Source organism: Thermobia domestica, chromosome 2 (assembly GCF_964235325.1).
Source record: "Thermobia domestica chromosome 2, izTheDome1.hap1.1, whole genome shotgun sequence".
NCBI classification, from domain to species: Eukaryota; Metazoa; Arthropoda; class Insecta; order Zygentoma; family Lepismatidae; genus Thermobia; species Thermobia domestica.
The window spans coordinates 342345509-342371497 of record NC_137455.1 but is presented as its reverse complement, the minus strand read 5'-3'; the positions used below and the strand labels follow the sequence as shown (position 1 = coordinate 342371497).

Genomic DNA, 25989 nt, shown 5'->3' with positions numbered 1-25989 from the left:
ATTCTTTGCTTCAGGAGTAAAAATGGATCTGAAAAAGTAGGAGGACGCATGACGTCATGTCGTTTGTGTGCCTATCTTTTCCCATTGTAATTTTCAGCAAGTGGGGAAACGCCATAGAAATTTTTGGAAGTGGGGAAATGGCGTCCCTCCGCATTCCTCCTCACTTTTACGCCTGCTTTGCTTTGAAAAAGTTATGAAGTTAGCATTACTGAGAAATTAAATGAATTATATTACATTATTACTTAATATTAAAGAGAAAAGGTTGTCAAAATAAATTTAGTTATTATTGTCTAGTTTCTTGTATTACTCTTTCAATATGTACGAACAATGTAGATTGTCTCAAACTTGAGTAATACAGACTAATACACTTTACGTAAAGAAATGAAGATATTTCGATTCAAAAAATCGGGTCCAATCATGTTAATGATGCACTTCTAAAAAAAAATGAGTTAATTAGCATAAACAGAAAGAGAGGTGTATAATAGGGTGTTTTCAAGTAATTTTTTAAAGAGCATAGCAATATAAAATTCATATATTCTTTTCTTCGGATAATTTGAACAATCCTCCATACATTTACTATATTTTTTTCGTATAAAATTATGGACAATACTAGTCAAAATGTTTAGATTCTGTATGACCAAAAAGGGACTTTAAGTTACTTACTAAGCATAAATAAAAGATAAACCATTACTTACCTTTTATCTTCGCTGGAATTGTTGAGAGAAGTACCATAATTTTTGGATTTGGTAAAAAATTTCTTAGTACTAATGCTTACGAACTAGATTGTGTACACCAGTGTAGCATAATTTTTGGAGAGGCATTAACTGCATTTAGGCCAAATATAGGAATACTAAGTCTACCATCTAAGGTAAAATAATCGCCATAGCATTTATGAATCATTTAAATACGTTATAACACTAGCATGCTTTGCGCGTATACGTTGATGGTGATTATGGTAGAATATGACTCCAATTATTGCAAAATCTATTCTCTCTGATTATCTTCAATCTATTCTAATTACTTCTGGAGTACAATTACTTTAAAATTAATCATTTTTTTTTACAGTGATCAACGTTAATACCTTGAAATCGGAGAAGTTATCTAATTTCTCTCCTCCTTCCTCCGTCCCCATCCAATTAGCGAAGTGAAAGTTATTACAATAGTCTACATATTCACTTCTGCTTGTCAAAAATAGAATACTTCTAGTCAGGGAGAAAAATGAAAGGAAATGCGAGTAGAGAACGTTCCGCCACTTCTCAAAAATTATATTGCATCCCTCCACTTCCTAAAAATTTACAATGGACAAAGATAAGCACAGGAGACGGTGTAACGTCTTGCGTCCCCCTACCTTTTCAGATTTACTTTTACCCTTGCTTCTAGTTACTTCTTACGCGAAGATAAAAAGAAAGCTACAGACAGAACACAACTGCATTTCAGAGGGACACGGTGGTTCAGTGGTATAGTGCTTACTTCTTGTGCGGGAATACCTGATTCAATTCCCAGCCAAGTAAGTTTGTGGTGGACAAGATCGTGTTTCTGAGTTTTTTCAGGGTACCCCCGTTTCCTCCCACTGTCTCCTTCCACCAATTCCTCCATTATCATTCACTTGCTTTAATCTCATCGTCTCCCTTAGCCTAACATGCATAATTGTGGGACGTTAAAACCCAAGATTTCATTTCGTTTTTATGATTGCATTTCAAAACAATTAAGCATCGATATTACTGTGTATAAAATATTTATGCATTAGTCATATTTTTTTTTCTGTAACAAAGATCCATGTTCAATTTTAATCTTAGGAATTCTTTAATATCATAAACATTAAACGAAAAAGATCAAAGATGAGATATATACTATACCAATCTTTGTATTTTATTGATCTATGCAAAATGATTGATATGGTTGAATGTTAAATTCTCATGTGTATTTTTCGAGAAAAATTGAAAAAAAAAATGCTTGTTTTGAAACGAAGACTTGATATTGTTTGATAAACATGCCACGTTTTAAGATAAATGTGATACTGAAGTATACTTTTTTTATCATTTTTTTATTATGACACAAGCAGAATGATAGCATTATAATTAGTAAGAAATAGGCCGAAAATTATGATTATCTTCTAAAGTTTAAATTTTTGTTTATCTATTATATATTTCAATAACAAGGCAACATTTGGTTCGATAAACGTCATCGATCTAAACAAATGATACTGTTGAGATTGAACTCTCGTCTATAGATTTCGAGCTCACAGAAACGTCATTCGTTGCCAATAGTAATATATACAGGGTGGGTGAAAAATCCATTTCAAAAACTAAAATAGGTAAATATTATAAAAATATAGTTATAAATTCTGTAATATTGATTCTTGTTTATTAGAAAAAAAATACTTACAATCAGCGACGAAAGTTCTTTATGTTTGATGAAATTAGTTACGTAAATATAGCTTCAGAATGGAAGGACAATTTGAGTACAGTTTTTAGTAAATTAAAATGAATGTACTTTTCTGTACACTCCAGCTATACCTAATCTTATATAGGTACCTGTGATGTTAACTAGCTTCTTCAAATGACCAGGGATAGAATTGATACTTTTCTGAACGATAATCAATTAGGCTGTTGGAAATAACCTCTTGAATGCGTGTATCCAATTCCTCCATTATGTGACGTTAGGACTTGAACACCTCCTCTTTCCCATAGGCCCCACAAGAAAAATCACACAGAGTGTGGTTTGGATTTCTTGCTGGCTATTAGTGAGGTTTACGCCGTCCAAGCCAACAGTCCAGGAAACTCGCTCATAAACAGATACGCGGTCCGCCATGTTCGTTTACATTGCACGTGCTGCTTCCAGTGGTCAACATTTCAACTAAATGAAGCAGGCAAAGGGAAATATATTAATAAATAATTTATATTATGCTACTGTTTTCAACACGAAATCAGTAACATTATATTTCTTTTAAAGTAAGTATTGAAAATACCTAGTTTCATATAGCAAAGTGTATATTAAAAATATCAATATATATCAATATATATTGATATTGATATTTTTAATCTAACAGTGACACACACATTCCTAACAGTGACGTGTGTATTATTTCTAATCTAGTGAAATTAGGTGAAAATGCTTAGAGACATTATTTATATGTATATACACATATAACTTAGTGAAATATGTCATATCAGACAACTTGTATGAAAAACTGCGAGAACTAATGCGCCTACATTAGCCCGATATGATGATAAAAAACTTTTTCGTTGCTAACTCATTTTCCAAAATGGCGTCAATTTGGAACTGGTCGATGTACTCCGTGTGGATTTATGTCGTTCTCATGAGAAAATCTTTCGCTCTTTATGCCTGCATATCTCTCTCTTTTCTCTCTCTCTCTCTCTCTCTCTCTCTCTCTTCCTCTCTTTGCATGTGCTTGTAGCGTGTCCATTTATCACAGCGTAAAATCATTGGACATTAAAAACTTTTTCGACAGTATCCACCATCATATTTACCCGGAGGATCTATTGGGAACTGGAGATTGACATATAGGTTCCTGTCCTATATTAACGTCTATATGAGGCAGCAGATTTGATCAGCTTTCAGCGGTCCGTTGACCAATGTTGGTTCGTTCCTCTGAGGCATTGGTTAACTCCCATGTTATATGTATTTCCATATTTTGAATTTTCACTTTAAAAAAAAAAAAAAAGTTTCGCTTTCTACATGCATCATCATGTTGGGAGGAAACTGTAATGCTTATAATAGCTCTTGGCGAAGCAAATATACTGTTAATTACTTTTCTCCATTGGAATATACTCTCTTGAAGATGTATTGCTATTTCTCTATTAAAGTAAATACATCATATAGTGATATAATCAGTAGAGTTTTAAACTTTTCTTCTTAAGGAGAAATAACTACTTGTCTCTAACTTTCCCATAAATTGCTTTAATATAATGTATTTTACAATGAGAAAATATACATATTGTAGCAGCGTTTATACATTCGAACGTTGTCGAAGCACCCGTAATAATTACAGTGCATATAAAGCAAACGTTGTACAGTAACTAGCCTTACTGTACACTAATTAATTATACAGGGTGTTCGGAAAATGTTTGTGCATTAAAAGTAACTCTACGTGGAAATTTTTTGTTTAAAGTGTTAAGAACTTTACCTCTTCGGCCGTACAAACACGTGTACATCACACTTCTGCACGTTTGTACACACACACGTTCACACATATAATATCAGGTGTTCCAAAATGGCACCCACGGACTACAGAGCACTATCTACAAGTCAGAATAAATCGAAAAATATATATAATTGTATACCTTTCGCGTACTCGTCTAGATACGCGAATTGCAGTATGTGGCATCACAGATAAAAAAAAAAACAGAGAAGATGTACTAATCTATTAAATAGGCACATCAATTCTTTCCTGGTGGCAATTAAAGTTGATAGACGTTGACTCTATCACTACTGATTAGAGTAATAATCGATGTAACTGCTTGATGGATCCGTAGAAAAATGCTAATGGGTTCAAATTTATCCACGATGTTGCCACATAGTGAATTTTTTCATTACCCATAGCAGCTGAAGAGGTCCTGGAGGGTAGGTCACTGTATTGAATTTTCACTTTATTTTGACTTGAAGAATGAAAGTCTGTTGTACGTGGGCGACATTTTAGAACATCCGATATATAAGACGTAGATCCGTATTATACATATCGCACACCCGGTGGAAGAGTGTTGCAACTCAAAAATTACAATTTTGAGTTATCATCGCCATTGGAAAGAGAGAAGCAAGCCCTATTTGGTGGTATTTTTGCATAAACCAAACTAACGCATAAACGTAATTATTAAACCCTAGATGGTAGAAATACCAGTATTCCAGGGAGCATTTTTGCTAGAATACCTAGCTTTTCAGTAAATGTGTATTTTCGACTTGTAACAGTTTTCCACTGGGTGTGTGTGTGTGTACGGGGCTGTAACCTAATTCCGTTACGAGAAAATGTAGGAAAAAATGGAAGTAGAGAAAATTTGTTGGAAATAGGTTGTTTCAAATCTAAAAATGGTGCAATTTTCCAGTTCCATCAGCCGTTTGTGATCTACACTGGTAAGGCGCCTTATGTTAAATGAAAAGGCAACGTTTCCATTTCAGCAGGCTCTTCGAACGAAACGTAAGGATAGGCAAAACGTACACGTTGTTGTGTGAGGGAACCGTGGACACTGCGAATCTGTTTCCCAACAATGTTCTATTGTTAGTATGAGAGGACCAAGGATACAGTTTACTAAACTGACCAAGGATTCAGGATACTGACAAGGTTACTTTTTCATTTAACATAAGTGCTTTGCCAGTGTGGACCCAAAAGGTTGTTGCAATTCAGAAAATCCCACAATTTTAGATTAAAACTATTATAACAACTTTTCGCTCTATTCAATTTTCTCATTACTCATGTGGTGTACGGCCCCGAACTTCTCATACACCCTATGTATACGTATCTCAACAGCAATGACTTGATATTGAAATGACATTGACTTGAAACGCTGGAATTTCTGGATGTTTACATTAACAGAACAGTGTATTGACATCTACGTACACTACGTACAGCAATTAATCAAGAATTAATCATTTCTAGCTATTATCTTCCGCATTTGAAAATGAAATGAAATCTTTAAGTTTAACGTCCCACGATTATGCCGGTTAGGCTAAAGGAGACGGTGATTATGATAAATGAGTGAAATGGTGGAATGAAGAAAGTGGGAGGAAACGGGAGAACCCCGAGAAAACCCATGAGCACGGTGTTTGTCCACCACAAAGTTCACACGGCGCGAGGTGGGATCGAACCAGGGACCCCAAGCACCGGAGGTGAACACTCTACCGCTGAGCCACCGCACCCCCCTCTTCCGCATTTGAGTATGTGACGATTTGTTACGGTATATTTACCCATAATTGTAATTAGCTCGACCACCGAGCTGGTTTGTATTATACATTACTTACGTAGAAGAATACATTCATAGTACATAGTAATTTTATGTTCACACTGTATTATCCTGCAGAGATATTTTGTGTGTGTGCTTGTTTCTTTTTTTAAAAAAAATAGTATCATAATTGAATATGAACTTATATGATAGAAATATACAGGGTCTTGAATTTGAGTTTAGGTCCCGTTCAGCAACGATGCTGTATGAGACGTGGACCTACAGTTAAACGTGGAATACAAACCACAAGAACTCCCGCCGGGAATCGAACGTGGGTCTCCCACGCCAAAGACACGTACGCTAGCCGCTTAGCCACGACAAAACTTGATAGAAATATGAAGTTGTCAAACTTATTTTGTATTCTGACGATGGAACATTATGTGACAAGAACAGCGGCATATAGGAGTTGTTCTTTCTGTAGAAAGCCTGTAAATGGAAAAAGCAATCCTAGCAAAACTTACTTTCAACAAGCAGCATCCAATATCTCAGTTTGATAAACTAAGTCACAAAGTCAATTTAAAGATTTTATGCGTAATATTATGTCAATTTCTGAAGTGGTTTCTAAAATATTAAAAGCGAGAATGCATCCAATTGACATCATCCTGAACATTAATAGAAGTGAGAAGGAAATTAAAAATGAAAAATGAAATTATATCTTTAATGCAACGTCCCACGATTACAATCTTTAGGCTAAATGAGATGGCTCAATAGGTAGAATGAGAATGTCGAAGGAAATGGGAGAACCTAGAGAATGCCGATTAACACGATGTTGTGCATCACAAACTCATATAGCCTGGTATTGAACCAACCCATAGTTTGTCCCAACAGTTCCCCCCCCCCAAGAAACTGAGAGAAGGGAAGTTCCAATTATGCGCGGAAATAAGAACTATAGTATTACCAAATGTTTAAAACTATTGGATGTAGAAGAAAATCGTACAAAGGTAAGAATATGCATAGTCAACGTAGGTATCTTGCAAGAAAGGAAAACGTTCAGCAAATTTGAAATATTGAAAAACTCTTATGCCTACCTATATTTTCCGGATATCTCCCTACACATATATAAAAATCATTATTATTCCCATGCACGGCAAGTGCATTAGGCATAAGCCTTCCATCTTCATAAGTACATTATAACATTAGTGATTGTCCCTTCTACCCCCTTCCCCAAACCCCAACGCTATTTCCTCACCCTACTTCTTTCTTTCTACATCAACTCTCAGTTTCTTCCATTACTATTTCTCCCATTTTCATTACCAATTCTTCTTTTCGTTCTTCTTCTTCGTCTTCACCATCTTCATCATCTTCTGTGCGAGAGGGGTCTATACACACTTTCTAGATACCGTCTTTTATGTTTACCAAGCTCTCAAGACCTCCAACCAGCGGGTACTTTAGTACGAGATTGCTGAAAAAAAGAAAAAGAAATGGTAACACAGAGACTCAAGGAGATTGGGTGAAAAGCAAGAAATGAGAGAGAGAAAGAAGGAAAAATGAGTAGTTTTTGCTTTCTTTTTGAAAGAAAGAGTACTTTTAGTGAATCACGGAATCTTTCTATCTTACATTTTCTATTTTTCTATCTGTCCTTATTTTATAGTTTCTTATATTGCTTCATTTCAGATCTTCCAATCGTTTAATAGACTAATTTTTAATAATTAAATGTATTTATATGATATTATTGTTTACTACGACCGTTCTTCGCACGGTGCAAATGGATTTATGGGAAATATTTGGAAGTTGCATTGATTTCTTCCTTTATGATACGTATTTCAGTCGAGATGAAATGATGACAATTCAGTTCGACCCATATGGTAAATTATGTTAACTCGTTTTCCCCGTTGTTTAATCGGAAGCCACGGAGGCTCAGTGGTAGAGAGTTCACCTATGGTGCATGTGGTCGTTGGTTCGATTCCAGCTCGCGCCAAGTGAGCTTTGTGATGAACAAACACCGTGTGCTTGGGTTTTGTCGGGGTTCCCCTATTTCTTTCCACTTTCTTCATTCCTCCATTTTCATTTATCTCATCATCATGTCTACAGAAACTGGTATCTTTCAATTTTTCTAAACGAGCAATAGAGTACTTCGCTTCCTACTTGTGCAATCGAGAGCAAGCTGTCTCTTACAAGGGATATATTACCACGAAATTTACCACATTATCAGGTGTTCCTCAAGGATCCCATTTAGGTCTGCTATTATTTCTTCTTGAAATTAATGATATTTCAACCTATGTTAAAAACTCTCACTTTCTGTTGTTTGCCAATGATCTCAAATTATATATTTTAAAATAAGCACAATGGATGACTGCACACAACTCGAGCAGGATTTACAGGGTGTTGGGCAATGGTGTAATAAAAACAAACTTTCATTGAGTATCTCTAAAGGCAGGTCTTTATCGTTCTCAAGGAAAGAAAATCCCATCAATTATCCATATGTAATTAATGGCATATCTCTGTGTAAACCAAATTCAGTTAAAGATTTAGGAGTAATTTTTGATTCAAAATTGACCTTCTCTCATCACATCGATGCAATCTCTAACTCTGCATTCAGAAACCTCGGCTTTATCTATAGAATGGGTAAAGAGTTTAGAAACGAGTCAACATTCATTAAACTTTATAATTTGTACGTAAGGTCCCGATTAGAATATGTGTGCGTTATTTGGACACCGAATGTAAATAAATACTTACAAGCAGTAGAAAACATATAATTTAAATTTCTAAAAATGCTTATGTACAAGAAAGCATCTTTCTATCCCAAACAGATTCCCTATGTAGACTTAGTAAGGAGTTTGAATTTCCTAACGTTGACGAATCGACGAAAGATGTTTGATTTACTATTTTTATATAAAGTATTAAATAATAAAATTGACTGTCCAGAGTTACTCACGAAAGTATATCTGAGCGTTCCAACAGGCAGAACAAGACCAGGGAATACTGGTATATTTTTTCTGTGAAAGGGCACGAACAAATATTCTCAGTAAATCTCCGCTGTGGAGAATGTGTGACTCCTACAATGAATTAAGTCATAAAACTAATGTTTTAGATATATTCAGTATGTTAGAATATGTATTTAGAAACAGGATTATTACCGAGTACCTGGCACTCGAAGTGAATTGATTAATTGTGCGGATAAATGTATATATGTCTATGTATGTATTGTACGACAATATAACTATGCATTAAGCCTGTTGTGTTGTTTTCTAAATAAATAAATGTATCCTTTAGCCTAGCCAGCATAACGTGGGATGTAAAACTTAGATTTCGTTTTTTTTCGTTGTTTAATCGTTTCCGTGTAGTTTCTCTCCATCTAAGTCTTGCATTTGACTAAGCATTCCTTGTTCTCGTTTCACGTTTGTTCGTTTTCTCGTTGCCATTTTGTGATTTGCGTTGAAATCTGCGTTAGAAACAATGGACAATATTTTTGGCGTGTAATAATGAAAAAGACATATGTGATGTTCGGGCCTGAGATAGCTTTTATCATTTCACTTTGGCGGTTCAACTTAGGAGAGGGAGGAGATTTTTAAAAATGATCGAAAATGACCGATGTTAGTGTCAAATCCATAGTTTTGGGGGTAGCTGAGACGAACAGTGATACTTCCGATGTCGTTTAAATCTAAATGCATCCCTTTCACCCCTAAATTCACGGCCAGCACACTATCCGGGCAAAGGGAAGGAAGGAAGCGGCCTGCGACCTATAAGTGAGGTACCACCCCAGCATTTACCTGGTATGAATGAGGAAAACCCAGGAAAACCTTATTCAGGATGACTGGCCTGTAGAAGGTTTTTACCGACCGAGTGTCCCACCCGGAATCGAACCCAGGACTGCTCGCACCGAAGGCGAGAGCGTTAGCGATAATTTTTGCAGTAGACTTGATACTAAAGCAAATATATATATATATATATATATATATATCTGTTATTATTGCTTACAATATTAACCTGATAAATAAAATTAAGTCAGTCTCCAGGACCCTAAGATTTCTCTTCTCCAGAAGGTAAGTCGTAACATGTGCCAAAAGGCTGCACAAGTACATATACTATCTTCTGAAAGATGTCGAATTGCTCATCTATGCATAAAGTGGGATATTTGCATGTTCTGAGAACAGTACGTTACTTCCAGACTTGAACTGATATACAATTTAAGATTAAAACGGTCCGTTCGTGACCAGTCAAATCATGAAGTTCCTTGGGGTATAGCATACATAAAACAAAACAAAAATAACCGTTGGCGCATGGACCACGTCCATTTGTAATACAGCAGGAACGGCAATAATATAATAGTGTATAATATGGTTTCTGACTAGTTTGAAAGAACATGATAACCACATGGCTGCTGAATTTTTATCTCCCATCTCCGTTTTTGTTCCTATCTCTTTATGGAGAAGAAATCCCTCAAATCTGCTGGATGTCAGTCTTTCAGATGCCTATATGATTTTGTGACAAGAGAGGAAAAAATGCACAGTGGTTTGGTAGGATAGGAAGTCGTACTGAACGTATATATACATTTCACAGACTATGGTGGCCTGTTTCTCCCATTGGTCTTTCGTCTAGAAAAGAGAGGAACATATATATATATATATATATATATATATATATATATATATATATATATATATATATATATATATGTTCCACCTCCCTCTTCTTGCAGAATGAAAACAGCAACCCCTTGACTAGTAGATTCGTGATGGATGATATGGAAAGTTATGGAAAAGTTATAGTAAAGGAAGGGGAGAAAATATCGCGTATGCTTCCAGGAGAGAGAACAAGATGGAGAGGTATTTTTTCTTTCTTTTGAAGGAAAAAATCCTTACGGATGGAAAAAGGGAGAAAGGGTGGGGAGCAAAATCTTGAGAAAATCCCATGGGATGCCCGATCGGTCACATATCGTCAAGAGGTTATATCCGCCATAGAAAGGACTAAAAGTGGGAGGCGAGAGAAAGAGAAAGAGAGAGAAGAATGATCTTGGCTATGGTCCACATGGAAGAAAAGACGAAGATGAGGAAGTTGTTGATTCTGGAAGAGAAGAGAAGTGAGTGATGATGTGCTCTTATGGGCTCCTCTTGCAAACTAACTTTCAACGAGAACCATGCAAAAGGTTTAGGGAGTCATTCCGTTTCTTTTCTTTCTTTCTTTTTCTAGGAAAGTGAAGAACTAACGATTGTTGTTATACGTCAGGGAAGACAATATAATGTGAGAAGAAGAAAAATATAGTCTACTATATAAGTGGAGTGGATAAGATGTATATAAATATATATGGAGGACATTAAATAAAAAGATCGATTGAAGAGAAATAAAGAGTTATATTTTCAAAGTAAATACTAATTAACATTGCATTCTATCATGAAATAAAAAAAGCTACTTGAATTAAGAGATGTAAGGGACACGGCGGGGACACTCGATCGAAAAAGTGTAAGAGCTTTTACAAGCCTGCTATCCTGGTGAAGTTTACCTGGGTTTGCCTCATTCATACCAGCAGATGTCGAGATGGTACCTAACGTGTAGGTCCCAGGTCGTTTCTCTTTCGTAAGATATTGTGATCGCCGAGGGACGTCATCCGTCATACGTGAGGGGCTAACATGACCATAGATGCCGAAAACCCAGAAATCTAATTCCTAAAATTCCTCCCTAAGTTAAGAGATGTAGATTTCCAAAGATACCGGCGTTGAAAGTAGATGCGATAACTACTCATTACCTTGTTAGATTAGCTCTATTCATTCTAAAATTTCAACAATGCATTTTCGGTCATAATCCCCACTTGTGGGTATCTTCCCAAAGAGTATTGAGAAGTTTTTAACTGAAAATTTTAACTTTTCTTTTCAGCACCGACTCCATAAGAGACTTAGTACATCCTTAGAGATATTATCACTGTATAACGATAGCTCAAATATCTACATTTAGGTTGAATTTACCGCTGTTATTTCTAGCTTTTAGAGTAAAGTTCCTTATTTCGGATTTGATTCACGATTCTAATAAACACTGTAAATTATGTCCTCTCTCTCCCAACAATCGCATAGCCAGAAGCACTTGGATTATATCTTTAGGCTAAAGCAATGGTACGCCAACCATTGTGTCAAGAAGTCTCCGCGAAATTTTAAGAACCAATTAGAATCAATTTTGAAACAGAATGTATCAGTCAACGCCTACAATGACACTGACAATGCCCAGTCACTGATTTATAGAAACTTATAGTCTTACATTATTATGAGTGGCGTACGTAAAAGAGGTTGAGGTGGTTTTAACCCTATTGAGCAAGATATTACGGAAAAATATACATTTAGTATATTAACATATATATACAAAAATCATGCGTGTATAGGAAAAATACGAGATTGAATACTTGAACCTCCCCTTGATAGAATTCTACGTACACCAGTGATTTTAATTTTTATTATTTTAGCAAAAATCAAACAAATATGTCACGATGTTGTAGGCGTACAGTAAAGTGAGATACCAGTTAAAAGAAGTTGGAAATCAATGCTTTAAAATACATTCAACATGATTTTTGCAAGAAATCCGTACTGTTTGTTTTCTTTGCTATTACCACCACTGAGATAAATACAAGGTTATAATTTTTTCTCAAAGATGAAAGGGCTGAAATTACATGAAGGTGTCTGTACTCTTGTTCAGGTGTCTTGCACCAAAGTACTAAAATTACGCCATGAGGGTGCTTTTATTTCAATTCAGTTGCGTTCAATTTATTTCAACTTTTCAATCTGTCTGTGATCAAATGTATTATTACTATTATTATTATTATTATTATTATTATTATTATTATTATTATTATTATTATTATTATTATTATTATTATTATTATTATTATTATTATTATTAAAGTGTTATTTCTTCTTTCTTTAGGTACTAAAACTGAGCACTAAATTCCTAATGAATAATTCTTAGTATTCCCTGTATTTCATAGTTGAATACCCACGCACTCTTCATCGAATTAAGTATACAAACTCATATACACCTTCTCAAGATAATACCACCTAATATAGAATTTGGACTGCAAACTATTAACAATGAAGTGGTTAGTTCTTTGATGAAGTCTGTCGAAGTTAGGAACGGTGATGGCCGCAAGGGATCGTTGGTTCGTGACCGGAAACGTTTGAAGTTATTTTGCAACGCTCCAGTGAGTCACGAAATCTGTGACAGGCATTTGACCGCGACGCCAGTACGTGACTCGAATCTTATTCTAACTCCAGAGACTTTTATGTGTGAGAGGAACATGTGAAAAAGGTTATATGTTATCAAAATTCTTTTCCGGGAAAAGAAAACCAAAGAGAAATAGGGACACATCAAGGTGTGTTAGAGAATTAGTGGTGGAAATTACTACACTACATTGTAGGAGTGTATAATATTATTACTACTAAAATTCGTCTTTTATCACACTATCATCACTTTGACTATTGCGTAAAAAATTGCTGTCTACGGGGTCTAGTTTTAACGTGTTACCAAACAGTGGCTACCATAATAAACACTGCAGTCTACTAAAATTCACCTTTTAACACGCTGTTGTGACTTTGAATACTGCGCAAAAGATTGCTGTCTACAGGGTCTAGTTTTAATGTGTTATCAAACATTGGCTACTATCATAAACATTGCAGTCTACTAAAATTCGCCTTTTAACACACTGTTGTGACTTTGAATACTGCGCAAAACATTGCTGTCTACGGGGTCTAGTTTTAATGTATTATCAAACATTGGCTACTATCATAAACATTGCAGTCTACTAAAATTCACCTTTTAACACACTACCATGACTAACTATTGCGCAAAAGATTGTTGTCAAGTGAATTATGAAGCATGAATTTGTAGAAGGAGAGTGGGAGTAAACGGGAGTAAACCGAGAAAACCTACAGACACGATGTTGTCCACCACAAACTTACTTGTCCGGGGATCGAAACCAGGGATCCCACGCACCAGAGGTAAGAAATCTACCTGAGCCACCGTGACTTTCTGGATTTCCATCAATTCTGGCTTCAGTAGAGAGTTACGGATGGCGATGAAATGTGTTCTTGGGACTCTTAATTGATTGTAAGAAACCTTTTTTCAGCAATCTTTTACCGTATTTGCCCTATAGTGAACAACTTTGAAAAATCGGAAATAGTTAATTTATTCCACTTCTGAAGGATGTATCACCTCCATTAATGACCCTTACATTCTGGTCAAAATTGTTGCTGATGTATCAAGTAGTTCTTATGATGTTTTTTTGTCTTCCAGACAGACGGGCGAACACATAGACAGACAGAATAAATATATAAAGGAATTTTGGCAACCAAACTCCTTAAAGGTTGCAGGTTAGTCGTAATGGCGGATCTAGAAGGTGAAAACTGGGGAGGGGGCAGCCAGACCTCAGACTATAATAGGTATATCTTGAGTTTACTATAAAATTTAGAAAATGTATAAATAATAGCTTAACTTATTTTTGTCACTCAAAAAACTGGGGGCCTAGGCCCCTTCCCGGCCCTGGCCTAGATAGGTCAACGGTTAGTCGGCTTTAGTCCTTCAGAGCGGCTAACTTCTACCTTAATAATGAGGATAACAGAAAGACTCTGATGCTGACATCAGACTTACTTCGAAAGAGTTGTGAACAAAATCTATTGTTAAATATTTTACCAAAGAAGGAAAAGAAAAATGTTAGTTTGGAAGTAGATGATCTGTGAACTTTTTTGCCGAACTTTCACCTTAAATTTCATTATAAAAAATGACCAAATTTCATCTTGCTAGTCTCACAACTCCGCGTCAGATAATAAACTGCAAGGATATAAAGTTTCTGGTTTTGTGCGTTGTGTGACTCAGTAGTGGGCAGCCAATACATGGCGAACGACAAAGATCATGTAACACGTATTGGATGACAATCCCACACACCCATGCATGGGGAGAGAGAGAGAAAGAGACAGCCGAAAAGGGGAGCGAATGAGGCCTGACCAACTGAAAATGAAACCAATTATCTAGTGCTGCCTTCCTACGGCAGTCAGGACTGGTAGTGCTATCTGATTGGTTGGAGTAAAGAACTTTTTTTTTGTTTTTTATTCTGTGCTAGTAGTAATGGGCGGGAAAATGTGGAAGATATTTTTTAGACTTCTTCTAGCACATATATCGTATGAGATCGCTGAAACCTTTTACTCATGTGGGAAGATATGGAAGTATTGGAAACTGGTACCCATTGCAATTGAATAGAAAGAAAATTAAACCAATTTTGAAACATCTAAAAGCGATTCAAGGACCCTTTCTCTTCTATACAATAAAATAACTTTATACATTGACTCATATTGCATACTGTAAATGCATTCGAAACTGGAGGTGGCTTGGAGCACTATTTAATATTATTCATTTGAAGTTAATTTTCTCATAGGTTACCAGCTGACTCAGAAGGAACTTGGTAATCGAAAAATAAGGACCAACCAAATATAATATAAAATACATATTGGACGGTGATTATTTTTCGACTATCAAGTTTATATATATATAAGGTGAACCAGTTCAAAAAATTCTTCATTGTAGCTTCTAAACTAATTGACAGAAAAAGCTGAAATTTTGTATGAAGCAAATATCTGGAGGGAAAAAGGTTTGACATACATGACAATACCACCAGATTAACAGTGTTGCCCCATAGAGTTTCATTTTTTCAAGTAGTACTGCGTCCAGTTATATATATTTTAAATCTACATGTTACACGAAACATTAACATATCATACTTTTTTATTCAATGTTTGCCAACTAAGGATGCTCCAGCATCATAAACATACAAATATAACAATAATAAAGTAATTGAGACAAATGAGAGGTTTAACAAATTTATTTATTTTTATTCGTGGACGCTAATAAATATTTATTGAGCTTTCCACAAACCATCCGAAACTCCATAGCAATTTTGTATGCAATTATTCAAGAACTTTTGTTATACAGAGAAATCCCGCAGATAGCGATACCTATTAGCGTCAGGCTGGCAAGTGATAGCGCAAGTAGCGACATCTAATAGCGTAACTGTTTACTATTAGAAATTAACGTGAAGCACTGAGTTGTTTGCCGTTTATTGCAAGAAATTCTTATCATGCCCCTTGCTCGTATATAACCAACATTACAAACATGTTAAACAAAAATGCATAACATTCTAGGATAGTATGACGCACAGACTCACGTTTCCTTTTTATAAATAGGATATACATTGCACAGAACAGGTTCATTTATATTCAGAACGCAGTACATCATTATTTCGTTATGTCTGTGAGAATCACACATATTGTAAATGTAATTTTACAATGAATATAGATTTTCTTTGATATTTTGCTTCCCATTTCACAACGATTGTTTGTTTCACGGTTCTTGCAGCTGTCGATCATGTCACTATTTACGAATTATTTGTATATACAAGTATAATATTTCTTGAGAAATAAAAATAAACACAACTCCAAGTGGTAGGATGAGGAATGTTATTCTATACTGTCAACCAACCTTATACGTATATGTTTCATATATATATAAAGACGTTGCACACGATATCAAAAAATTAGATTCTCCAGAACCTCAAAAGAACAATTTTCTTCTTCGTTTCCGTTGCGTTATGACAAAAAGAAAGAGGAAGAAAAATATAAATAAGAAAAAGGAAAAACGCGAATTCGCGTGACAGGTGACACGTAGAGCTGTCACAGTTCATTCGAAACTGTCGTACTCCTTTAAGCTTTCCCGCCTCCTCCAACCACACGAAGCACAAAGTAAGAAATTGTACACTTATGAAATATTTATGGGTTTTGCTTTACATAGAAAGAATGAAAGAAGAAAAGATAGTAAAGGAGAAGGAAAGGAGAGAGAAAGAGAGAGAGAGAGAAGGTATAAGAGGATACCAATGAGAAGGAAGAAAAATCAGACGTGCATAATTCTTAATTTTCCCACCAGAGTGCATTTTTGTCTGTATCCTTCTCTATTTCCTTTCACTTGTGTGTCTCTGTTATTTTCTTTTCTTTCCTTTTATTCTTTCTCCTTACTTTTCTGCCCTGTGATTGGTTGAAGGTTTATCTTCAGGAACCAGGCGTTCTCTTCATACAACGTGGAGTTTGAAGATGAAGAAAGGATTCACTCACTTGGGTTTGGGGTTGGGTTGGTTTCTGTGCTGAGGGAACGCAAGAATAGATAGGAAGACGTAAGTAAAGTAAAAAAGGACGCTTTTGAGTCTGGACTTACACGATTTGTATGTCTTCTCCTTTCGACATCAGACAGACGCGGACGATTTTCCAAAATACACGCATCAGGAAGAAAAAGGATTCTTGTATATTATGGGGTTTGCAATTCTTTTTTTTTTTTAATATCCCTTGTTGCCCAGTATCTTAGTTTCAGTATATACCTTTTGTGTTTCTTTTCGGAATGATAGAAAAAAATATTACGGAGGAGAGCTTCGAAATAGAAAATGAAAAACTTGGTCTTTCTTTTCTGTTAGATTTTTAGAGATTTTGCCCCTATATACTTTGTTTCGATGTCTTGCTTTGCTCCTAGAATGAGATCAATAATAAAATATTTCTAGAATGAAGATGCTTTTAAATATGATTTCTCAAGAGAGAGCGGTGTGATGTGATGTTGGGGAAACGGAAGAAGTCTATTCATCTTAAAATGTGTCTTCATATATAGTATGTCGTATATGAACACTACAATATACATATTCGTTTCAGATAAGTGTACGGGTAAACTGTGACATGTTTTAAATTATTTTTCTTTTTCTGTCTGTGAGATTGTCACTACTCACTACTCTTTTCGTGAGATTCTTCAGAAGATCAAATTAACACAGGTTTCACATTACTCATTCTGATGTAGTCATGTTATGATCTGTTTTAATGGTGATTCGTTCTTTGTTTATGGTCTTCGTTTACTCAAGTGCAGAAGCTAAGTTTGTTATTATACCGTACTTATTCCGCTGCTTTCACGACGTGTGATTTGGTAATTTCTTATTGTTCCTATTTTCAGTTTCTTCAGAATATAAATATAACACTATATCTTTTATTCATAATGTATTTTTTGAATCAAAAGATATTTTTTCAATATATATTTTAATCAAATATTTTCTTGTAGGCTTTATATCTGGAGAACTATATATAGTGTAGCCAAACCGTAGAAAATACGAAAACTCGATTTAAGGACCGTTCAAAAATTTTTGTGGCCCCTGATCTAAGATCCAATATATTTCATTCAATCAAAAATTATCTTGTAGGCCTTATATCTAGAGAACTACATGCAATGTAGTCAAACCCAAACTATCACTTAACTCAGTATGATGAGTTTATTCCGTAGAAAATACGAAAACTCGATTTACGGCCCTTTAAAAAAAATTTTGTGGTGCCTGATCCTAAAACCAATTATTGGACAAGATCGCAATCTTTTGATGTTTTTTTTTATTATTCCTAAAATTCTTGTTAAATACGGATGTCATGGAAGCCCTGCTCATTGAGCTTGTGGCTAGCGAGCTTGCCTTTGCTGGAGGACGTCCCAGGTTCCATTCCTGGTTTGAGTATATCAAACGTACTACCGTATTTCAGATCCCATTTAAAGCTTTAGGTCTCATTCGCTGCTGACGTAGGGCAAGTACAAGTCAATCGACCAATCAGTTATGTAGTTTCATTTGATATTCGTCAATTACTTTTTTTTCTGTTATAATTTTTTTACCGTAGAAATACGTTTTAATTTATAATTCCCTGCAGAAGTTGAGAATAAAGGAAGAGAGACAGAACAGACCATAATTAAAACTTAATTTTTTAAAAAATAAACGTAACTAATCCTGAAAGATCTGCCAATACGATGTACAGTGGACTCACAGGTTACGAACACTTCAGTTTGTGAAAAAGTCGGTTTAGTAACAAGTTATGTGAACAATTTTTTCCCTCGGCTTAGGAACAATAGTTCAGACCACGAACGCATACATATGTGTGTACCAATAATTCCACACGCCCACTAGTGCATTTTCACGTATGCCGAAAACACTGACAGAATGCTGTGTTTAAATACTTTTTTTTTCACACATACTAGTGTACCCACACTTCCATGCGCCCAGTAATAAATCTTCTAATTTGTCAAAAACACTGTCAGAATATTGTGTTCACCCGTTTTCTATTCCCGGCGTGACCACACGTGGTTCGGATCCCAAGTTAATCAGTAGGCCCACGTCTCATATAGCCTCGCTGATGACAGGGACGTTAAACTCAAAATCAACTCAATTCTATTCTTTTAAGAAAAGTCATACTATACTACTTATCACAGAAAATGTTAATCATGTAAATTAAACTAAGTTGAACTCTTTTTTCTTAATCTACGTGTAATGAATTACGCAAATTATAATTTTTAGGTAACTTTTGTTAATCTACGTTTAATGAAATATCCAAATTGAAATAAGTTGAACTGTTTTTTTAATATACGTTTAATGAATCAAATTAATTAAAGTAAGTTGGTCTGTTTTCTTAATCTACGTTTAATGAAATAAGTAAAGTAAAACAAGTTATACTGCTTTTCTTAATTTTTTTACGAAATATTATAAATATTCAGAATTCAATTCGATCTTCTGTGATTGATAATTGACAAGTTTCTAACTATTGAATATGTAAAGTATACAAAAAGAAAAAAAAAGAACTTCTCGCAAAGTTGTTTGTGTGAATGTGGTATACCAACTATTATTTCTGTTTTGCTTTATTTCTCTTTACGTGTTCTTCTTTTCTCCAACATTATTTGTGTGGTTTTTCATTTTGTTTACAGTTGCAATGAAAAGAACCAAACAACCCACATTCGGAGCCGAAAATTATACCAGAGATAAAATGTTTTAATGCACCAAAGTCAACGACTCAGCGACCAATGGTTCCAGGTATATACCGTCTCCAGATGTTAAAATGCTTGTTACTGAATTGCAATGGAGAGCTGGTGCTGCTAACACTAAGAAAAAGATCTTCCGTTATAGCTTCTGGTTGTAGTACTTAGAAGGTCTTTCTCAGTCATAAAAACGAAGAATAGGACGCGAGGTTGTTTTTTTTTTCACAGTCCCTTATTTCATTAGCTTTCGTCGCCTTTTATTCAGAGAACGTTAAGACGAAAAGAGAAGAATAAAGGAAGGTTAAGTAATAAACGTATATATATAGGAATCCCTTTCTCTTCTCATTTTTCTTTATTTTCTCTTTCCTATTTTCTTTGTCTAATTCAGTATATTCTTTGTGTGTGTTTCAACATAGTAAGACTATAGGAAAGGGAATCAGGGTGGTACAAGCCGTAGAAAACAATTTGAAAACAAATGTCACACTAGATTGTATCATTACATCTCTTTCACAAAATATAATAGATGTGAACCGTCGAATAGATTTTCCACTTGAGGTTTCGAAGCTGGGAATAAATATATAGGATGAATTCTAGAATATAAATATTTCCAAACTATTCTGCGTCGCTTCATCTGGTCAAGTGTTACTGATTTTTTTTCTATGACTACTTGCTGTATAGCCTATGGGGTGGAGGATGGCTGGTATATACCGCTACTGGCAGACCAGATTAACGTTTAGCCAAAATAGGCGGAGTTTGGCTATGGGCATATAATTTGAAGTAGTCACCAACTACCTCCATAAAAATTGTTGCGGAAATACTGCAGGATTCTGAAACATGGATATTTGGATAGAGCACATACTAGTTCCTAAGTGAAGCCTTGACCCGACTACGGTAGGTCCAATAGTTTTGGATCCATAGACCTTAAAGTTATTTTTTTTCATGTTTTTGGCAGCCTATAACTCAGAAGGGAAGTATTTGTGCACCCAGGTTGGTCTATACTTTTTGTCTGATCTTGGTATCAGGAATCACCTTCCAAACGTTGTCGGTATTGGTCCGAAACACCCTGTATATGTAATCTCATTTAAAAATCCTTATAACATGTACTAACATCTATGCAACCTGCACAGTAACAAAGATATGTTGGTTGTCTATGATAAAAGGATACGTAGTTTTTCTTACTGTTAGTGCAAGATGTTTATTAACCATTTTTGGGATCCCGTTAGTGGGCCCTATAAGATTGTAATGTTAGCACGTCCGTCTGTCCGTCCGTTACTCCATCGATAATTCTTGAACGAAAGCAAATATTTGAATTCTATTCTTCGCGATAACGATTATCTCAATCGAGTTCGTTAATGGAGTCAATCTGGTAACATAATTATGGATAACCGTGACTTTATCGGTGTCTACATGACATAATTTCTTCTTCAATTACCCTCATATATATTTCATTCATAAATGTAAGTTTCGCGTGGTCCTTTTTATTGTCTTGAGGAGAATTTATTATTATTATTATTATTATTATTATTATTATTATTATTATTATTATTATTATTATTATTATTATTATTATTATTATTATTATTATTATTTTCTTAACTAACTTGGAAATAAAATATTTTCCTGTGTTCGTGTTTAAAACTTGTGAAACGAATTTATGTTACGAACTTTGTGTACAACCCATGGCAGTAAAAAGACTCTTACTGGACATCCATCTTTTCCTTCATTACATTGGTCGATATTAAAATACCACGTTGCTCGAAACATTTTTTTTTCATATGGAAAAAGAAATACACATTCGTATTTCAGGAAATTGGTATTTTACTTGTGTTGCTGGGTTTTTCGAAATCAATACTATTGCTCGCTCCATTTAGCTTGTGTATACTTATAAACATATTCTCATTTTTTGTGTGTTTGTTACGCTGTTCAAGTCAAATATTGTTCCTGTCCATTTCTCTTTTCTTTCAGTCAATATATTTCCCCCGTTATTTCAATTCGAAATTATAGCCGTTCGTCTTCTTAATAACCTATTGGTATTGATCTTTCCTTGACGAAAAACAAAAAATACTAGTTATAATTAGCAAGAAGGCTAACCTGTGATCACAGGATTGGTTCTTTTTTCTTCTCTTTGTCCTAAACATAATAATTTTATTATTGTTGTTGTTATTTTTCTTCGTTTTGTGCCAGTTCAGAGAGACAGTTTGAAAAATTAACGTTTAGCTACACGTGTTCCCTTATAGTCTGATTTATGTAATTTTTTTGCTTTGGTTCACATGTTCCAATTTATCCCATTCTCTTTTGATTATTTGTTCAATATTAGTTTATGTTATCGAAACAATAGAACAATTACAATTTATACACGTAGAAATGGATATGAATGTGTATGTTAACTACAGACGCGAAGTTATATCCACTGCCTTTGATTTGGGAGGGGGAAGTGTGCGTTTATCACTCTCTCACACATACACACACACACACACAAATGTAATTGAAGTAACACACGCATGTGTACAAAGTAAGTTGCAGAGCGTACCAAATATAGTATCTTATGTAAGGAATATTGTCGCTAAAGAGAAAAGTCACAAAAAATGTACTTATAAAAAAAATGAATTCTTTCAATTTAACGTTCCACGATTATTCTCGTTAGTCTAAGGGAGACGATGATTAAGGCAAGTGAATGATGACGGAAGAATGGGGGAATGAAAATGTGGGAGGTAACGGGAGTACCCGAGAAAACCAACGGAAACAGTGTTGCCTACCACAAACTTATTTAGCCGGGGATCGAAACAGGAACCCCATGGACCAGAGGTAAGAGCTCTACCACTGAACCACAGTGTCCGCAAATTTACTTATTAGTGATTATAGCGTTTAAAACTTTTAAACAGCTTCTGTGTGTCTAGATTTGCAATCTTACAACATCGTTGATATCTATACTGCTGAATTAAAAATTGACTGGAACAATTTAAATCTACAGAGCTCCCCTTGTGGCTATATAGACAGCCTTTGACACTTGGATCGGGAGACCCAGGTTCGCTTTCCGGTGTGAGCTCATATGGTTTGAATGAACACGTTAAGTTGTAGATACATGTATCATTTAACTGCTGAGAGGGAAGCTAAGCTGAAATTGTTATGCTTAGTTTTTGAGATAAATGCTTATTTTTGTAAACTTAAGTTGATGACGTACAAGGACCACGGAATTAATACTGAAATATATCCTCATCCGTGTTTTTAATGTAACACTAGTAAGATGATAGTACCTAACGTAGTTAATGTGATAGAGCACTACATGATGATTAATACTTGAACTTGAATTTTTAGAATTAGTATTAGGAGTTACTGCATTTCTGTGTTTGTGGCATCTAATGGCTATTTTTTAGCCCGTCACGTATCAAGGATTACGTCCCTCAGCGATCACAAATATCTGGGGAAGTGGGGGAGGAAGGAAGAGGCCTGGGATAGTATATATATATATATATATATATATATATATATATATATATATATATATATATATATATATATATATATATTAGGTACCATCTCGGCATTTGAATGAGGAAAACCCATTAAACAGTCATTCAGGATAGCTTATGACCGTGTCCCCTCGTCATGAAGAAATCGCACTTATTAAATCTCACTTCTGCTCCAGAATGAGGCCTCTATAATGTGAACTACAGGAATTTTGCCTCGAACATTTGGTGTTTGAACACATGATTGAAGTTGTGAGATTTTTCTCACGCTGTAATGCTACCAAAAATAGTAATAGGCTTTCATTCAGGCATGAAACTCCTCCTTTGATAGTGATACGTTTGTTCTAACTAAATATAGTTCCTAGCACCTGAAAACATCGAAGTGTAACTTGGAAAAATATTGTAATTAAACTTAAACATGTTCTATGCCAACTACTTTTAATCAAACTTAAATGTATAGTAAATAAGTGCATTACCCTTCTAACGCTCGAAGCATCAATGGGTGGCGGAATAATACCAAAAGCGAATTTCTACATTAATTCCGGCGTCTATTGTAAAGAACTTCGCTAGCAAGTGTCATCTTCTGCAACAGATATTAATTTGTTCAATCACGTAAATTTTTAAAAACTAGTAAAAATCGCCTTCTAAAAGCGTTCTAAGTGTTCAATGTGTTGCTTTAGAGTTACAGTGAAGAATCAGCTATTGAATTGTGATAAAGTATTCAAAAGGAAATAACTTCTAACATCTCAAAGACGGTATGTTGACAATTTTGCACTTGGGGTCAAAAAAGGAGTGAACAGTGAAAGGAAGCTGTTACACCTTTTCAACTGAATGTTACCGCCGGAAATCGAACCAGAGACTGCTTGCACCAAAGGCAAAAACGGTAGTGACTACGATATGCAGGGCCACACAATTTTAAATTGTTTAAACACAAACTATAATAATATTGTGGAAGGATGAAACATAAGAATCGATTGAAGACATCAAAATAAACAAAAATGTGTTTCACGGGAAAATTTTACTGTAGTTTTCGACAAAATCTAGATAAACGAATTTTTTAATAGAGAAAAAATCATTTCACGCGTCCTCAATAATAACTGAAACGGATTGTTTAGTTATTTATGAATTGCATATGTTTCAAAATACACTGTTAACAAGCAAATTATGTATGTTTGTTAATTTATCTTCTTTTAAACTATGACATGTAATATACTTTTATCAGTGACACATCTTCTAACAGTGATGCACTTATACTTACTCGGACAGACTACGCCACTAACAAAATAGACATTGGTCGCCTCTTCTCTTTCGTTACTTTCACTTTTATTATGACTTTATTTCGTGACGTAATGTAGTGAGAAGAACACAAAAGAATTCTCTAGCCCTGCTCTTTCACAGTATATATAGTAGACCTAAAAGTGACTTCTATTCAAGAACACAGACGGCAAGGAAATTTAGTAAGAGTGCAGTAGAAGAGGAAAATAATAATAATAATAATAAAACGACACACACACACACACACATCGTCGTGAGCCACTGAGGGAGAGTAAAGGTAGAAATAGAAAGAATTCATCTTCTTCCATCTTTGGTGAAGAACTTTAAAAGGGACGGAAAGCTTGATGCAAAGGACAATAAAGCATTCCGTTTATTATCTGGCCCGGCAGATTTCACCAAGATGAAGTGAAAGAGTCGACCATGCAGAAAAACTGGTTCGGCTGGTAGAAGTCACCATAGCAACCCTTGAAAGATCAAAAGAAGATGAAGAGAAAACGCTAAGGAACGGAAGAACGAAGACGAAGCAAAGCAAGAAAAGGAAGGAAACTCTAAGAAAGAGGAATCAAAGGCACAGGAACAACCATCACCACTCTCTGTATCAGCGTTGCCATAGCATCTGCGATAATTATCAATTCATACACAATATTTCTCTCATTTTACACTGTATTTTAACCTGAATACTGCTCAGTTTTGATTGGAATTTGTAGAACTTAAACAAAGATAAAAATCTAACTAAAGTGAACATACACACATATATTCAATAATCTGTTCTATAGTTTCATCAATATATTATTGTCTTAAATTATATGGTAATGATAATGAGATGATAATAAGATACTGTGTCTGATGCAGACAATAATATATAGGCGAAACTGTAACGCAGATCACAACGGACTGCTCAGATTTTGCAGCATGGAACATATTAACAGCTAACAAATAAACCTTGTAAGATCGAAATCGACTTTGGTGACTAAACTTGGCAGCGAAGTGGGTACTATCAAGAAACGAGCGTGTGCAAAATTTACAGTGCTTCTATCCATAAAGACTAGGGTGGAGCAAAAAGAAATCAAATTTTCGAGTATCGAATAGGGCTCAAAAGTTGCGTATTAACATGCTAATCAATGGGAAAATGAAATAAATCACACTTTGGGTCCTCAGTTTGATCAAACGGCATAAAGTTCGAAAAAAAATACCAAAAAATACCAAAATTTACCTTTAAGCAAAAGAATCAGATTTTTGAGTATCGAATTCCAATATGACTCAAAAGTTGCGTATTTGTATGCTAATTAATCAAATAATAACGAATAAAGCTTTACACTTGGATCTTCAGTTCGTGCAAACGGCCTAAAATTTTTTAAAAAATGACAACAAACACGAAAATTAACCTTTACGCAAGGAATATACTTATTAATTTTATTTCATTTCTATAGCGTCTAAGTACTTTATTTTAGTTGTTTGAGGGAATGTTTATTAATAATTCGTTAATGTGAGTGATTTTATACATTTTACTTTCATAATGA

The 25989-nt window shown here is 34.9% G+C and overlaps 1 protein-coding gene across 5 annotated transcripts in view; it reads left to right on the top strand.

The window, feature by feature from the left end:
* Positions 1–25989, top strand: part of bru3 (CUGBP Elav-like family member bruno 3) — a 969861-nt gene that overhangs the window by 537238 nt on the left and 406634 nt on the right. For 2 of the 5 annotated variants that reach the window (XM_081749211.1, XM_081749209.1), the window contains exon 1: positions 10299–10304. The exons of the other annotated variants lie outside the window; for them this stretch is intronic. The gene's annotated coding sequence lies outside the window, so the exon portion shown is untranslated. Of the gene's footprint in view, positions 1–10298; positions 10305–25989 lie in introns of those variants that run through there. 5 annotated transcript variants of the gene reach the window in all.